At 37.2% G+C, this 18913-nt stretch overlaps 1 protein-coding gene and 1 pseudogene across 12 annotated transcripts in view; both read right to left on the reverse strand.

The window, feature by feature from the left end:
* The window catches only part of KIF21A (kinesin family member 21A), a 163269-nt gene that overhangs the window by 94005 nt on the left and 50351 nt on the right, over positions 1 to 18913 (reverse strand). The gene's annotated exons all lie outside the window — the stretch shown is intronic.
* Positions 11694 to 12782, reverse strand: LOC114670826 (small ubiquitin-related modifier 1 pseudogene; annotated as a pseudogene).

The raw sequence follows: 18913 nt of genomic DNA on the forward strand, positions 1-18913 counted from the left end.
ACAACTCTGATATCTTACTGTCGTGCTTACTAAGGCAAACTGAAGAGTCTCCACAAGACTCAGGATACAAACAGATTTTTTGTATTTAAAATCCAAATGAACAATTAACAAATCTCCCTCCCAAATAATCAATTAACAAGCCATATTTTTCTAAATGCACACACACATACACATAAACAGCATGTGGAGTGAACATAGCTGTCAATGAAATTACCTTTTTAATAAACTTGCATACATTTGCTTCATTTTTTTTTTTTTTTTTTTACAGATTGTTTGCCTTTTAGAAAGCTAGCTGAATGTCATCCATGGAGCATTACATTACTGCATGAAGTATCAAAAATGGAGAATACAAACAGCATTTCTCATATAATTCTGGCCAGTTTAATTTGGTCTATTACTTTTAGGACAAAATCAGAGGGAAGTGAAAAAATTCATAGCAAGTGGGCAAGAGCAGGTATCTAGGAAAGATGGCTCACTTTTCTAGACATTTTAATGCATGAATGTACTAGAGAAACATTAGAGGACAAAGTATCTTTGACAAACATGCAAAATGCACTTAATCCTCTTCTTGAATTGAAGGTCAACCGAAATAGATAAATATGATCCATTAGCATGAATACTAATAGAGTTAGGAACTACATTTGTACATTCTGAGAGAACAATTTGAGTATTAGGAATTGAATAAAAATATCATTAGAGATTTTTGAACCATAATGAGTTGTCTGAGCCACTAGCTTTCCCCTTCCGGCAAAGGCCTAATGTCTGTAAGTACATTATAAAGGTTCCTGCTATATCAACAAAATGATGTCCTAAGTGACAGATATTTGAGACTAACTATAAAATTTTTTTCCAGAAAATAGGAAGAAATCCTCCTAGTGTCAATTCAATTTAACAAATAATTTATTGTGCCCCTATATGTAAGTTAACCATGTTAGCCATTGCAGGAGAAATAAAGAATAAACCTTAAGCTCCTGACAACTGGGAATTTATAATATAATAATAATAAATGAGGCAAATACAAAAATAACTGTATGAGCCAGGCTTGGTGGGTCACACCTATAGTCCCAGCTACTGTGGAGACTGAAGTGAGAGGATCGCTTGAGCTCAGGAGTTCAAGGCTGCAGTGAGCTAGAATGGTGCCACTGCACTCCAGCCTGGGTGACAGAATGAGACATCTCAAAAAAATAAAAAATAAATAACTGCAATTAAAAATGTATGCTATTAAAACACCATGAAGAGGCTTAGAGCAGTACTTTTCAAACTTTAATGTATACATGAATTACTGTAAATAGTTTTAAAAATATAGATTTTGATATTAAGGGTCTGAGTGGTCTAGGAGCTGAGATTCTGCATTTCTAATACATTTCAGGTGATGATGCTGATGTTGAATTCTGAGTTTCAAAGCCTTGAGGTAAAACAGATGGAAGACATCAGCCCAAGTAAGAAGAGGGAAGAAAAGTATAGTCATGACAAGAAGAGATAACATGTTATTTCAGAGGACCCTTGAATAGGTGGGATTTTTGAGGAAAAGGAAATCAAATATAAAATAAATCAATAAATCAACAAAAGAAACATGATTTGCTTTTTTTTTTTTCCTTAACTCATGGAGTTTTTTCAATTAAGGTAAATCATAATAATGATTATTAAGTCTACTGTTTTAAAAGAGCTATCTTAACATTATCTGTACAGATAGAATAGAATTTTATTTGCATGCCATTCCTAATAACTTAGGTGGTTTCTAGCTTTTGCAAAATCAAATATCTTCACACAACTACAATTTTTATTGTCGTGGTTCACAGCATGAGCTCAGACAAGAAAGCTCAACAGAAGCTGAAACTTGTAGACCCAATTCTGGATTATATCCCTGATTCTGGATCATGTCTCCCACTCCCCCATCCTTGGACAAGGCTGCTCCAAATGTTGGCAGCCACATCCATGAAGAAGGGAGGCAGGATGTAGAAAAAGGAACATAGGGCTTTTTTTTCCCCTTAAGCAGCAAAGAACTCTTAACCTCTACATTTTTTCTATTGCCGTGAAACAACTTACTATAAACTTGGAACCTTAAATAATACACATTTTACTATCTCACAGTGTCTGTAAGTCAGAAGTCCAGGCATGGCACAGCAATGACTTCCAGTCAAAGTCTTACCAGACTAAAATCAATGCAAGAGCTGGGTGGCATTCTCAGTTGGAATTCAGCATCCTCACCCAAGCTCATTCAAGTTGTTGGAAGAATTCAGTTCCGTGCAGTTCTGGACTGAGGCCCTTTTATCTTGCTGGCAAAGGGCTAGCTCTCAGCTCCTAAATGCCGCTCTCATGGCCTAGCCATGTGACGCTCTCATAGTGTGTCAGCTCACTACTTGAAAACTACCAGGAGAATCTCTTGCTCCAGTCTGCTAAAATCTGGTCTCATATAACGTAATCATAGCAGTGATATCCCATCATCTTTGCTGTTTTCTATGAGTTCGAAGTAATTCACAGGTACTATTTAACTCAAGCAAAGTAAGTAACCAGGAGGCAGGGATCATGGGGTGTCAGTCACCTTGGGGTCTGTCTGCCATAATCAAGACAGTTCTTTTTCAGAAACTGTGACATTTGATTGGAGACTGGTAGAATGAAGAATCAGTTATGTGAAGGCAGTGGGCTGAGGAAGCAACCACTGAGAACAGAAGGGCAGAGAAAATAAGGAAGGAGGTATCCCTTAAAATGCCTGCCGCCAGTACCCATATCAGATATCTTTTAATTCGTCACTGGATGCTATTGGATATGAACAAAATACATCACATAAGTTTTATAAGCCCAACTACCCAAATTTCTCAACCATTTCATCCGTACCCAAAGAGGTATGCATCAGTGTGAAAGACACAGAAAAAATACTGTATATCTTCCTGGAGCACCAAGTTTATATTTGGTAATATTAATAAGTAATTTAAATATTCTTATTTTTAAAACAAATATGTTTTTATTTTATTAATAAATATTAATAATATATTATTAAATATAGTATTATTTTTAAAAATAAATATAAATGCAAAATTTATACTAATCTTTTAGATAAGACTTGAAGACTCAAAGAAATTTCCAGTTTGAAAGTACATTACACATTTCTCTCACTGTACTTAGGGGAGCTGTGCTGGAAAGGCTTGAGACTATGCTATTTTGAGCCTACTCTGTACTTTATACTTCATTAAGTATTAATGAGGGAAAAAAACTCACAGGTGCAGACATAAATTTTTAAACACATTGTATCAAATGTAATGCACCTAAGCATTTCATTGTGGTCTCTGAAAGGCAAATTGCAGACTAAATTATTATAAAGGTAGTTTAAATACATATATACATATATATGCAGTCAGGTATTGATGCCTAGGTTACTGTACTTTACAATTATCCTACCCAATAATTAATTTTCAGGGTGGTGATAAAGGCTTTCTGTTTATTTGTTCTGGGTTTTGTTTTTGTTCTTGTCCTATAAGCTCCAATATGTATCCTATGTTTTGTGGCATAAATTGCTAATGGTACTCCAAAATCCATTCTCTCTTTTTTCCTTATTAAGAAAATCTTTGCCTGGACACCATGCACATTCTAAGCTTCCTTGCAGTTAGATGTGGTCATGTGGTCAACTTCGGTCAATGTCAACAGTAGAGTCCTTAAATGGAAAGGATGGGCCTCCTCTTTTTTTCTTCTTTTCTCACTGGCTGGAATGTAGAACGGTCGGCTGCACTATTCTGGATCATGTGAATGGGGGTAATACCTGAGGGATGGTGAATCAATAAGATAGAAAGATCACAGGATACCAACACAATGGTACTTATCAGTTCTGGGCTGCTTATAGTCTGGTTGTAATGTGGAAGAAATGTAAACTTATTTTCTATTAAGGCCTTGTAATGTTGGATCTTTGTTAGAATAGCTCAACCCATGTCCTAACAGAATTTGACAACCAGAAGTAGTTGCCACCCTAATGGAACCTGTAATATGTGACACTGACTTGGAAGTTGAACGGCAGCTGCTGACAAAACAAACAGTAAGATGAAAAGCTACTAACTCTTTCTAAGCCACACCAAAACATTTAGTATGGATTGGCTTCTTCTTGCTGCTCTCAACAAAGCCCTTCAAGAAAAATAAACTCAGCCTAAATAAAGCAGTCTCAGGCAGATGTGGAAGTGAATTCAGCTCTACTGAGGAAAGTGTACACCACATACAGCTTGAAACCTAAGTTGACTTTACTGTGGGGCTTTATAGGGTTTAAAAGTCAGGTGTTTCTATATTCCTTACTAACACAGTTAAAACAGGAGGTTCAGAAGACACAGACTAAACTGATATAATCCTGGGACCCTAACAGTTTCTAGCCAGACAATGGCAGCCTGCCCAGAAATCAAAATGGTAAAGGTATTACCTTCTCACCTAAGCATGGAAATAACTGTCATTGATTAAGACACTGGGGAATTTGCAGAACACAAAGTCCAACAGTTTAAATCCAGAATTTTTAGCTGGGAAAAAAAAAAAAATCTATGTTTGGCTGTGGTTACTTGCATTTGGAGTTTGGCTGTGGTTACTTGCATTTGGAGTTAATCTGCACAAACAGGCAGACAACTCAATGAGTTTTTGAAAGCATGCAGTAATTACACACACACACACACACACACACACACACACACACAAGCTTGGACCATAAAAGCCTATGACTGTTCATCTCAAAGACAACCTCTCAGACCCCCTTACAGGTACCAGCAGGAGTCAGCTTTGAAAGCTATCTAACCCCAAGAAAACAGTACACTTTCCAATGTCCACTTTAAATTTGGCCATGGAGAACAACAGACAATAAAGAACCTCCCAAAGGACATAACCAGAACCATGGAGAACAAGTGATTTTCTCCTCCACAAAGACAGTGGGGCAAGCTTGCCAGGAGGCTAACAAAGACCTTTTTCTACTGCCAGGATAAAAATCATCATGATTCCCACATACAGGATTTGACAGTTGCTAAGTAACTGCTAGGTTTCCTATCTTCCCCTTTTCCAAATGAAGAGTCTTATCTTGCTTCTCCTCTACTGCTATCTTTTGGATGTGTTACTTCACCCCTACTTATACAATGGACACAGTATCCGTTGTACATTGGATCCTTATGTGGGCCATTAGTAGATGGCAAACAAATTAGCTCTCAGATTGGATGTTCCAACCACAAGAATCCACATCAGAACTTGGGGAGAGAGCTGACTTCCCACCTCCCAAGTACAATAAATTATGAGATGGATGAAATGTGGTGAGGGAGTAGAGATGCTCCATGGATGGAAAAGAGAGTACACATGGCAGTAACTGCTAGATGTCTCCCAAATGCATGTTCTTTTTCCTCCACATTAATAGGAGTCTTAGCTAGGTATATGGTACCCTCTTTTGCTATAGGTGGTAACATGTGTGACATGAGTGAGTTCTGACTAAAATGCTGCAAGAAAAGTGATGTGTGCTACTTCCAGGTCAGTTCTTTTGAAGAAAAGAGCATGTCCTCTACTAGAATTTGCATGTTTGTCCCCCACAAACTTCTGGTTGAAGTTTGATCCCCAGTGTTGGACGTGAGGCTTAATAGGAGCTGTTTGCGTCATCGAGGTGGATCCCTCATGAATAGATTAATACCTTCCATGGTGGAGACCAGAGGCAGTGTGAGTGAGTTCTCCATTTGTTCCTGTAAGAGCTGATTGTTAAAAAGAGCCTGGAATCTCCTCCCTTCTTGCTTCCTCTCTCACCATGTAATCTCTGCATAACGCTGCTCCCCTTCACTTTCCATCATAAGTAGAACCAATCTGAAGCCCTCACCAGAAGCAAATGCTTCTTATAGCATGCAGAACCATGACCAAATAAATCTCTTTTCTTCATACATTACTCATCTTCAGGTATTTCTTTAAAGCAACAGGAATGGACTAAGACATTCTCCCTGTTCCTCTTCCTGCTAGGCTGTGAACATGGCAGTCTCCATTCACACATATTACATCAATATCCTAGGGAGAGCAAAGCCACAAGATAGAAGGAGCCTTAGTCCCCAACACTGCAGATTCCTTACTAGCCATGAACTACAATAATAATTTCTATCTTATTTACACATCTGTTGTTTTGGATCTCAGAGCAGCTAAGCCTATATTCTAACTTACATATGCTTATAAAACTACGACAAGAAACTTTTTAATTTGTTGTAAAAATATATCTCTAGAATGGCTTTAAAATCCTATTCCAGCTAAACTTCTGGTTAATTTAGATTGTGACTCACTACGCAAAAATCAGTGTTTTGCACAACCATTTACTGCCAGATACAGTGCTAAATTACCGCTTATTTTTAAAAATAAGAAAGCTCTAAACATACTGAAACCTGACTGAAATGAAATGCATTCTTTAACAGAAATTTGTAAACACAGGTAAAAATGCCTTGAATTCTAAAACCTGGGAATTGTTTAACCAATTTTAATGTAGCACTTCTTAAAATGTAAATTTTGTATTAGTACATATGTTTTAGAGTTTGTTAGAACTAAGACTTTTCATCAGTTAATTTTCCACCATTAAAAAAAAAAACCTTTAAATTTAAATATCTGTCATATAGAGTAACATTTATTCAGTACAGGTATTTGGTTACCTAATATTTATTCAGTAAAAAAAAAAATATATATATATATATATATATGCTGATGTCTCCTGAAAGCCTAAGAACAAAGAAAAATAGTTAATAAAATAACATTGTATATGTCCTTGATGTTTCACAATTCACATATGCTTTTTATGTATCTCTAATATACAAACATTTGCTTTGTCCATTTAAGAGTTTGAAATCAATAAAGGGCAATATGGAATCATCCATAACACAAATTTGTTCAAAGGAGCAACATGTGGTATAAACTGATAAATAATGTGCACCATGATGAACTTGCTAGATGCCCTAATTGGCAATTAAAATATAGGCTCCCATGCATCTATTTTCAATGGAGTCTGCTTGCCACTACCACCAGTCCATAATACCCCAAAACCAAATCACATTTGTGAGCAATTTAAACCATAAAAGAACTTTCGAAGATAAGACACGTTTACCATAATCAGATATCTCTTCCATTAAGCTCCAAGGCATGCCAAGATTTGCAGACCAACTGAGAGAATGACCACCTTCTCCTAGGAGCAGTACAATAGATCCCTATCCATTACTCTTTTGGAGTGCAGGGCATTTTCTTTCTGATTTCCATCTTTATGAAGATGGATATCTTTTAAAATGTTAATTTGCAGTAATTTCAATAATTTAATTCAGGTTCCATTAATGACTACACATTTTGAAGATTTTTATATGGTGTCAACCCAACAGCCCATCCCTCTACTCCAGATCTGCTGGGATGTCAAGCAATGTGGGATGTGAGATGTTCACATCTTCCTCTTCTCCCTATGCTACCCCACACACTATACACCTTCCAATCATTCTGTACATTTGTCTGCTCCCACACACACTTTCAACCAAATTGTGTTTTAGGGACACTACTTGCATCTTTGATTCATCTTTGTATCTCTTCTCCCATACACCTAACCTCCTATATATAGCACTATGCTTCCCATATGGCAGGTTCTTAGGAAAATGAGAGAAGACTACGGAAACTATTCAAAATGGCAACAACAACAACAACAAAACACCTAGGTTTTTTCTCACGTGTGCAATCCACACACTGTAAAACCTTTACAAAGTATGAGTATTCAGATCATTCCCATTATATTTTCATGGAAGTGAATGATTTAAATAAGAATTTTTAATGGAAGGAGAAACTTCTGGTTTAAAAAGACAATAGCACTCAATTTATGCTAATAAGAGGTGAATGATTCAAGTTCATGAGGAAAAGTAGAGACAAACAGAATTACTGGATGTTAGATTTTGTTTCCTTGAAGGTAGTCTTTATTTAGGAGACTAAAGTTTATTCAAAAAGAAAAAAAAATTAAAAACAATGAAAACCTAAGATCTAAATTTTGCTCCACCACAACATTGTGGGATAAACTTCATTTATGTTATACCAAACTATATTAAAAACAGTATTATATATAGAGTCATATATACATTGTAATGTATAACCTACAAAAGATATTCAATAAAAACTACTTGACTGATTGCCTAAAAGAAGGAAATACATATATATATTTGTCAGAACTGAAAGATGATTAATAGCACTGTTGGAAAAAAACAAGAATATATGTCATTCAACAAGTGCCTACCATATATGGCAGTCATTTTACATGCATTATTTTACTCTGTACAATAATCCAAAGAAGTAGGTATTAATTTTATAAGTTTACATGTGACAAAAGTAAAATATGGACAATTAAGTGCCAGAGAGAGCCAGAATTCAAGCCAATGCATGTCTTATTCCAAACCCTGTGAGTATTCTCTAGGTCACACTTCCTGCCTAGCCACAGCCTTCACAATAGTGGTAATAGTATGATTATTTTACTTGAGTAATTATGATTAAAATAATTGAGTGTAATTATTTTATTGAAGTCAGGATAGAAGGAGCCATAGCTAGAGTCTCAGTGTAACACATGCTGATTCCATCACTGAAACACAACATAAATACGGAAGGAGAGTATCCTATGCTGTGCAAATCTATTTGGTTCTTGGGCTTAGACAGAGTTTCAATAACAAGCTCAAAATGCAAGAAATTCCAAATCTATTTGGTTCTTAATTTTTAGGTAGCAAATAGCAAGTTTGGATACTGAAGGATTCAATTAAAAAAAAAAAATTTCACTTCCTGAGTTCAGATAGCTAAAGTTCAGTTGACAAATGATACTATCTATCTAAATGGGTTTTATAGTGTGCTTCCTATGCATCCTGCACTAAATTTAGTCGTGTATACAGAGGAGCCTTAAGACATTTGGTTCACAGCTGGGTGTGGTGGCTCACGGCTGTAATCCCAGCACTTTGGGAGGCCGAGATGGAAGAATCACCTCAGCCCAGGAGTTTGATACCAACCTGGGCAACATAGGGAGACTCTGCCTCAAATATAAAAAATAAAAATAAAAAACAAGAATTTGGTTCCAAAGAGTTATAATCTACTTGGAGAAACAAGTCTATCACACCTATGTATATGTAATCACATATATTAAATCTACAATAGTGTATGAAGTAAAAGTCAAATCAAATGCTAAAAACTGCATTTTTTTTTCTTTGAGATGGAGTCTTGCTCTATCACCCAGGCTGGAGTGCAGTGACAAAATCTCGGCTCACTGCAACCTCTGCCTCCTGGTTCAAGCAATTTTCCGCCCCAGCCTCCTGAGTAGTTGGGATTACCTGCCATTACGCCCGGCTAATTTTTTGCAATTTTAGTTTGGCCAGGTTGGTCTTGAACTTCTGACCTCGTGATCCACCCACCTTAGCCTCCCAAAGTGCTGGGATTACAGGCGTGAGCCACTGCGCCCAGCCGTAAACTGCAATTTTTTAAAAGAAGAGATTGATAAAGATGGAAATAATCACAAAAGCACAAGTCAGGGGATAAGACACAGTAAATGTGGAAGGAAAAATCAGCAGGACCTGGGGATTAAAAGGATATTTCCAGCGAAGAGGGAGCATCATTAGTTAGAGCTAATTAACAGAGCTTAGAAAAAGTGCTGCCTGGCTTTTCATGAATGAGTGACAAAAAGAGTGTGACATGAAGAATGAAAGAAAGAGTGACAAGAAGATTGTGATATAAATATATATCTGGCTCTTCATGCTGCCTGCAGCCACAGCATGCCTCAACCATCATTCTCCCAACCCTTGTTTGTATAACTACCAGGCAGTCCTCTCAGGCTGCAATGATGTGTGTGGTGATTTTTGCTGCACATAAGGGAGATTACTCTGTTTGCTCAGCATTTCCTAGAAGGAACTTTCACAAGAACATTTTCATTTATAATCCAGTGGTCATTCCTTTGTTTCTTTGTGGCAAATCCAGCCCTTGCATACCTTTTGTCAACCACTTATGCTTGCCAGAAAGTGAAATAAATGGCAGTGAAATAAATGGAAAGGCCAAAGTGAAGTGCAAGCAAGTTAGATAAACTTCTTCAGTTCAGGACAAGGAGGTAGTTGGTGCTCTTGTTGGCTGAGAGTATTTGCAGCACTGTGCACTCATATGTTCAAAGGCTGAGAGAATTCAGCACCATGTGTTACACTGGCTGTCACTGGTAAGACAATAAAATAAAATTCAGATTGTGGGAAAATATGTACTATAAATGAGCCATACTAGATGTTTGCATGAAACAAGGATCAACATTTTAAAAGAAATTTTAAAAGAAAAAGACAAGTAAAAAAATCTATTGTCTCTTTAAAAGAAAAAGACAATAAAATAAAAAGAAAAGAAAAGAAATACATAAAATAAAATAAAAAGACAATAAAATAAAATTCAGATTGTGGGAAAATATATACTATAAATGAGCCATACTAGATGTTTACATAAAACAAGGACCAATATTTTAAAAGAAAACATTTCTGAAATAAATGGCATTCTAAGGAAATTGCTGTGTAAGGAACCCAGTTTTTGGTCTTCTGTAGATCCTTCAGCCCCACCTGCATCACCTCCTAACCTTGTCAGCTGTCTCAGCCTCGCCTGGAGAGAGGGCTGAGCTCCTGGCACTGTACAAGATCTGCAGTAGTATGGCATCAGACCTGGTTTGACTAGACTCACAAAAACCCTTGCACTTCCCACCATTTCTAGACACAAATGAAGGGCTGCTCCATGGGGTTGCAGGATCTGGCTTCCCAGTAGCTTCTGGAATGAGTAGCAGAACCCAGCAGGGCAGGAGGCAAATGCTAACCAATGGAAGACAAGAGATAGGAAGAAGGCACAGATAAATTATTTCCCTTTCGTCCCTCCAGTGGACTAATCCTAAATGAATGTTTCCATATGGGTTATCCAGAGACACCCCTGGTGACTTGGCTGTGTTCACAACTCCATTATGTGTCACCTTGTATTTGTCATTCCATCTTCTCACCTTGCTTCATTTTTCTCTCACTTCTCTTACACTGTTATTTCCCCACTTGGTAGAGCATAAGCTTCTAGGCGCTGTTTTCTATGAAACCCAGCCTAAGATAGGCAATATTAAACTAACTGAGGCAATTTTTTAATGTTTTTCCAAAAGTATTAAGAGAAAAAGAATAAATTTTTAACTATGTCTTTGCTTGCAGTGGAGTGAGGAGAAAGGGAACTAACACAGGTTGGACATTTACAATGTGCCTGGCACTGAGGGTAATAACATTACATGAAATAACATGAAAATCACAATTGGGTTTTCTTTTCTTTTTTTTTTATTTTGCATGTCCATTTATTCAACATGATTAGGTAACTGTATCATATATATGCACCATACACGAATATCAAGTTTTTTAAAAAACAGAACACTGAGTATTAAAAAGGTATTGTGGCCTTAATTAAATCCTTGATTCAGAAAGCACTTCAGTAACTTTCAGTGCTTCAAAGTCATTAACATCATCACTGTACAGTAATGAAGAAAAAATTTGTACCATGTGCAATTTCCAGTATTTATGCAAGAAAATCTTATTTTACATATTTTCATTTCTATACAATTAAAATAAAATAAGTATTAGTACGACTTTTACAAATACTGTTCATTTTAATGAAGTTGGTACAGACAATGTCCATTTAAAACCCATATCCCAGGCCAAAAAGTACAAATAAAATCAAAAAGAGCAGTGTTCTGTTGTATTCATTTCTGCATGTATAGCTTTATTAGTTGCTAATGAAAATTAGAACTTTTCTGGGATCTTCTGACAAGATTTTTAAAAAATCTTAAAATGACTTTTCTTCAGTGAAGCCATCTTTGGAGTTAGTCATTACTCTCACCTTATCTGTCATCTTGACTTCAACCTGATATTCCTCTTCTTTTGGTCCAGACCCTCAAATTTTAAAAGTAGCTTCAAGTTAAGGAAAGGTCATTTTTCCACAGTTCAGTTCTCTGAAAAACTTCCATCTCCCACTGAAAGTCACAGTAGTGACAGGAGTGAAGGAGTGACAGGAGTGAAGCAATCACATGCTAGAACATGGTAAAACAGGACTGAAGCAATCACATGCTAGAACATCAGGGCCAATTGGAAAGTCATTATGAATACTTGCATTGGTTGATCTTATTTATCACCACAAGCCTGAAAATGCAATGTCTTGAAAAAGGTGGCCTCTCTGTGCACACGTAATTTTTAAAAAGGAGAGGGTAATATGAAGGGGACTGAGGCTTGATCACCAAAAATCAGCACAATGAAAACAAACAATAATGAACAATGAGCACTAGAATTCAAATTACCAGATGTTTCAAAGAGATGGGGTGCCAGTTTTCAATTCTGTTTTGAACACCACATTACAAAAGAACTATTTTTAAAAATAAAAAGGATTAAGGGAAAAGAAAAAAAAATAAAAAGAATATGTAAACTGTTGAATGACCCCTCGTTTGTTCCTGATATACTTCAATCACATCTTCTTCCTCCATTCCCAGTTCTTTTGGAGTATGATTATCAGCAATTCTCTGACCCTCAAAGAGAAACCTGAGTGAATTCATTGGAACGCCCTGTCTTTGACAGTATGATTCTTTGAGTTTCTTGAGATGTGTTGTCATTTTCACTTGGAAGTGAATCTCACTGCTATCCTGTCCAATGACTTTGAGTTTAATATATTCACCTTCCTTCTTATCCCCCAAGTCCTCAGTTGAAGGTTTTGCCTCCTGGTCAGACATGATGACGGTGGCTTCACCCGGGGGTCTCCGCACAGCAGCAGCAGCCTCAGGTAGGCAGAACCTCACTCCAGGGTTTACAAATTCGTCTCCCTTCCCCACAGTCACAATTGGGTTTTCACGTAATTTCATGTACTGTCATTTAACCCTCACAATAAACCATCCAATTTTATGATGAAGAACAAGGAAATATAAATAGAAGTAGGTAGGTTTTTAACTTTTATAACACTGAGCTCAACATAGCAATACAAGCATTGCAGCTTGGATTGAGTGTTGTAGTCAGCCAGACCAGGTCAGGCATATTCCAGAACTCAAGTATCTGTACTACTAAACCAATCTGCAGGAAATCCATTAGTCCTCCTCATTTTGAATGCTTGGTTTCATCTCTTTTTCATTCCTCTATTCAGATGCTAATCAAAGCTCTGCAGCAGCCAGGCAGCACTTTTTCTAAGCCAATTCTTCTGCAAGTTTTGCAGAGTATGCAATACATAGGTCATCTTCACATCAAATGCTGGTCTTTTGTCTATTTACCGTTTTGAAGCAGAAAACCCGTTGAATTTCACCTAATTTAAACTTCATTTTCATTAACCAAATCTTTAAAGAAACTGCAAGTGGCTCTATCCAAGCAATCTTCTTACTGCTTTCGGCAAACTTATTTATAACTAATTAGACATAAATAAAACATTGGCTTGCATTTTTGTTAATTTTGCTGTAGATTTATAGAATAATCACAAACACTGATATAGCACATGCTATGTACCAGCCACTGATTTACATAGTTTACATTAGTTCCAATCTCAAGACTTGAAAAGATCTTAAAGATATTGGAATACAACCCCAGGGACTGCTTATATCCCCTCCATGATAATGTCACAAGAATATATTTCACTGAGTAGAAGAGCTTCCGCACTGGAGTCAGAAAACCCAGATCTACCACTTTTTGTCAGGTGATTATGTAATATAGGCACGGCAATTTCAGATGTCATTGCCTTTGATTCTCACAGTGACCTTATATATAGTTACAGCTCTGAAATCTTCATTTCCATCCCAATCTCTTTTCTAAAGAAGAGATGTGGGGGAGTTCCTGAAACCCCCATATATATCGAAGGACAACTAAACTGTCTTCACATATCTCTGCTCTTCCCACACCTATCCCTAGCTCCATTAATGAGAAATGCCAATCTTCCTAGCCTTCTCTCTTACCTGTCTCACATCTAATCCATTGTGAAGATCTCATTGTGTCTGTGTAAAATCTCTCAAACCATCTTCTCCATCCCAACTATTAGCTCAATTCAAAGCCATATCTCACCCGGACAATAGCAACAGTCTTCTCACTGTTCTCGCTACCTCCGCTCAGCCCATTTCCCTGTCCACTACCATACATATATTTTAAACTGTTTTCCATAAACCTGCTAGAGTAACCTTTTAAAAACATCAAATTTAGTAAAAATTCTAATTTTTCTATTTAAATCTCTTAGTAGCTCCCCATTATTTTTAAAGCTAGGTTGATTCATTTTAGCCCTCAAACACTTCAGGCTCTTTCTCTTTCCATTGCTCTACAACTGTTCTATCCTCTGCCTGAAATGCCCATCCTTATCCTGCTCATCCCACCCACCCACTCCTTCACAGCATTACTTCCGTTAGGAGGCTAATTCTGATCTCCTAAGGTTAAGACTTCTTCTACCACGTTTCCATACCGCCATGTTTCCATAGCATTTTCATTAATCTGTCTAGCTGTGTATTTTCTGTTATGAGATCATAACCTATGTCCTCAGTTATAAAAATCCCCCACTTTCAGCCGGGCACAGTGGCTGACGCCTGTAATCCCAGCACTTTGGGAGGCCAAGGCGGGCGAGTCACCTGAGGTCAGGAGTTGGAGACCAGCCTGGCAACATGGGGAAATCCCATCTCTACTAAAAATATAAAAATTAGCCAGGCATGGTTGCGGGCGCCTGTAGACCCAGCTACTCGGGAGGCTGAGACAGGAGAATCGCTTGAACCCAGGAGGTGGAGGTTGCAGTGAGCCAAGATGGCACCACTCCAGCCTGGTTGACAAGGGCGAGGCTCCATCTCAAAAAAAAAAAAAGAAAGAAAGAAAAATCACCCACTTTCTTTTTCTTCCCTCCCTCTGCCTCACCTCTTCATTCCTTCCCTCTCTAAACACCCCACTCCAGCAATACATGCTTATCTAATTACGCTCTTAAAAAATTCTAGAGGCTAATCTTGAAACAAACCAGGCACAGGACCCCTGTGGAATCCTCCCGCTTAGGAGGAGTCACGAACAATTAGTCCACCACCATCGGGACAAAGTCAACATAAGGCCAACCTGACCTCCGGACCAGTGATTACCTAAGATAGCTATCAGAACAAGGCACAGAGACCCCCCCACTCTATACCACACCCACATATATCCCATACCAAGTTGCCCTTTAAAAACCCTATGGTAAATTTTAAAATGTAAAATTGTACTTAAATGTTTTTTGGTTTGCTGGCTCTCTGATTAAAACCTGCTTTTTTTCCCAACCCTCACCTCTTGTGTTTGGTTTTTAAGCAGTGAGCAGTCAAATCTGGGTTAGGTTACACCATGAGATCCCTAAGGTCCCCAAGGATTTCCATCTTTTATCTTCAGCACAAAGCAACAGTCAAAACTTAATAAATGTGGAAGTAAATCAATGAACAATTCAACAATTGATCTTACTAAACGAAACATTGTATTTTTACATCCCTAAGCAGGAAGCGTACTGTTTTCCTCAAATAATGAATTAAAATAGTTAAGAAACAGAGTAATTATATGGGTACACACATATATACTTGTGCACTAAATTATTATATAATAGAAATTGAGGGGCCCTGAAAGAATACTTACTATAACTCCCTCATTTTATAGAGAAGAAAAGTCAAGCCAGGAGAGATGAAGTAATTTGCCCAAGTTCCCAAAACTGGGGAAGACATATGTAATGTCTTTGGGTGGACAGAGAAATACGTAAATATTTGCAGCATTATTCAAAAATAGCCAAAAACTAGGCATAATGCAAATATTTATCAATTGGTGAATGAATAAAGTACAGTATAACCATACAATCCAATACTGCTCTGCAATAAAAAGGAATGAACTACTGACATATGCAACAGCATGAATAAACCTCAAAAACATGATGCTAAGTGAAACACACCACACTCAAAAGACTAAATAGTGTATGATTTTATTTATTTAAAAAGTTTCTAGAAAAGGCAAAATTACATAGATAGAAAACAGGATCCGTAGTTGCCTGAGACGGACTATTAGTAAATACAACAGAACTTCTTAAGAAGTGTTTTAAAACTGGATTGTGATGATGGTCACACAACTGCATCAATGTACTAAATTACTGAACTATATACTTGCATTGGGTGAATTTTACGGTCTATAAATTATACCCCAACAAAACTGCTAAAATACTTGTTTTGGTTCTTTATAATGCATAGCATAATGTTTGTGTTCAATACTTTTTTTTTACTTCAAGAACCACAATTGATGGGAAATCATACTAAATTATCATTTTAAATTATAATGTCTATAGCAGTGTTTTTCAAAATATAGTGAAACACATATCAGAATAATGCTGAGAGCTAGGTAAAACTACACTCCCACTTCCACCTTCATTCTTAGCCCCCACCGAAACCAACCCCCATACTGCTGATTCACCTTAATCAACTCTATTTTTTTCCACAGTACTTATCACCTTCTAATATATTATGTAATTAACTTATTTAATATGTGATTGCCCTTTTCCCAGCAGTGACTCCCAAGTCTACAAGACAGTAGTACTGATATATTCCTATGACCCAGAACAGTTCCTGGCATATACTGTAGGTACTCAAGCATTTGCTGAATGAGTGGAATTCATGTTTCTGAGCCTCACTGAAGGAAGCCAAACAGACTGTTGGAGCAGTAGGGCCCTGGGATCGACATCTTCACCAATTCCCCCAAATAATAACACTAACATTTGGATCCACTGGCCTACAAAGAGTCTTCACACATGGCCATAGCAACTTGAGTGGTGGCAAAAATAATCTAATGACAGGCACTATTCAAAAACATGTAAATAGCTGAATGCAGAGCTTACAGACTTAACACAATGGTAGATAAGTAAGAAACAAATTCCTCAGATTTTGAGTATGACTTACAAAGTTTTGCCTCAACCACAGGCACCCACACAAATATGACACAATATTCTTAGCCAGACTTTTAAATTGTATCCCCAGGGGCTCTTCTATAACCACAAGTAAAACTGACATCTAAAAATGATTGTTCTAACTGTAATTCTGTCTGCAAACTCAAAGTAATTGACACATTCTTATTATGTATGGTACAACAATGTTGTATACACTACGGTAAATATGAACTTGAGTGTTCTAGGAAATTTACACTCTACATTTTAAAAACCATCATAGGGAAAAAGGTCATTGAATCTTGGTTTCAAGTGGCCATCTTTAGTACTGAATGATAGATAGTTCATGAGGAAGTTCTTTTACATGAACTCATGCACAAAGATATAAACACACAAAAAACAGGCTGGGTATGGTGGTTCATGCCTGTAATCCCAGCACTTTGGGAGGCTCAGGCAAGAGGATCACTTGAGCTCAGGAGTTTGAGACCAGCCTGGGCAACACAGCAAGATCTCTTCTCTACTAAAAATTTTAAAAATTAAACAGGCATAGTGGCATGTGCCTGTAGTCCCAGCTACTCAGGAGGCTGAGGCAGGAGAATTGTTTTAGGCTGGAAGATCAAAAAGGAGATTAATAGAAGGTACTTGAAGAGCCCAAGTGAGAGGATGACAGAAATAATCCCTGGAGTAAGAGGGTTACAGAAAGAGAGGGAACCACAACTTCAAAGGCCCTATAATGTGAATTTGGTTTTGAAAATATGTAATTCTGCTATAGAAGATGAATAAGCATATAGTTTACAAGACCTAGGTAATGCTTTTAAGATGTGTTAGCATAGAAAAGTAATTAGTAAATAACTAGCTTGTGAGAATTCATAAGATGAATTGAGTATAAAGGGAAATTCAGTCAACCCTCTATATCCCCAGGTTCCACATCTGCAGATTCAACCAACCAAGGATCAAAACTAAAAAAAATTTAAAATAACACAATAAAAAAACAATAAAAATACAAATTTTAAAAATACAGCATAATGTCTGAGAGTGGTAACTCATGCCTGTACTCCCCATTATTTGGAAGGCTGAGACAGGAGAATCACTTGAGCACAAGAGTTCAAGACCAGCCTAGGCGACATATAGAAACCCCATCTCTACAAAAAAATACAAAGTGGACATGGTGGCATGCACCTGTAGTCCCAGTTACTGTGGAGGCTAAGGCTGGAGCATCACTTGAATCAAGGATGTCGAGGCTATACTTAGCCAAGATTACAGCAGGATTCCATCAAAAGAAAATACAGTATAACAATTATTTACATAGCATTTATATTGTAATTTGTATTATAAGTAACCTAGAGATGATTTAAAGTACATGTGAGGATGTGTGAGTATATATGCAAATATTATGCCATTTTATGTAAGGGACTTGAGCATCCACAGATTTAGGTACCCACAGGGGGCAAAGGGGTGGGGCTGGAACCAATTCCCCAGGGATACCTTAGGACATTTGTAGTTAATTAGTCTAGTATCTATCCCTACATAGAGACAGAATGGAAGGACCAAGAGAAATCTACATTGATGAGGCACTACATATGCAAAAAGCACCTAATATTCATGAAGTTGTAAATATAATGAGGCATCTGATGCATTTAACATTCATAATACATTATATAAACATGAGACATATGAGGCACTCTGTATGCATGAGGTCTTACTTTGGTTATTCACATCTTCTCTCCCCAAGTAACAAATAAAACCCAAAGCTGCTCAGCAGGTTAACTGGCAAGCTACAGCTGAGGCCAGGCATACTTGCCCCTGTGTCTGATAGGCCCCCAGGCATCTTCCACCTGATTGGGCCTCTCACTCACTTAAATTCTGATCCTCTCTGCTGATAACTGGCCCTGCTGAAAACATGGATTTCACACTTCCGAAAACCAGAGGCAGAAAGCATTTATTTACTAGAAGTTGAAGGAATTAAAATATGTATTTATGTGACTCCACCACAATCACTTTATTTTACATCTTACTGAAATTAAAGGGAAAGAAGGGGGATAAATTG

This window comes from Macaca mulatta, chromosome 11, assembly GCF_049350105.2.
Source record: "Macaca mulatta isolate MMU2019108-1 chromosome 11, T2T-MMU8v2.0, whole genome shotgun sequence".
In the NCBI taxonomy this organism is placed as follows: domain Eukaryota; kingdom Metazoa; phylum Chordata; class Mammalia; order Primates; family Cercopithecidae; genus Macaca; species Macaca mulatta.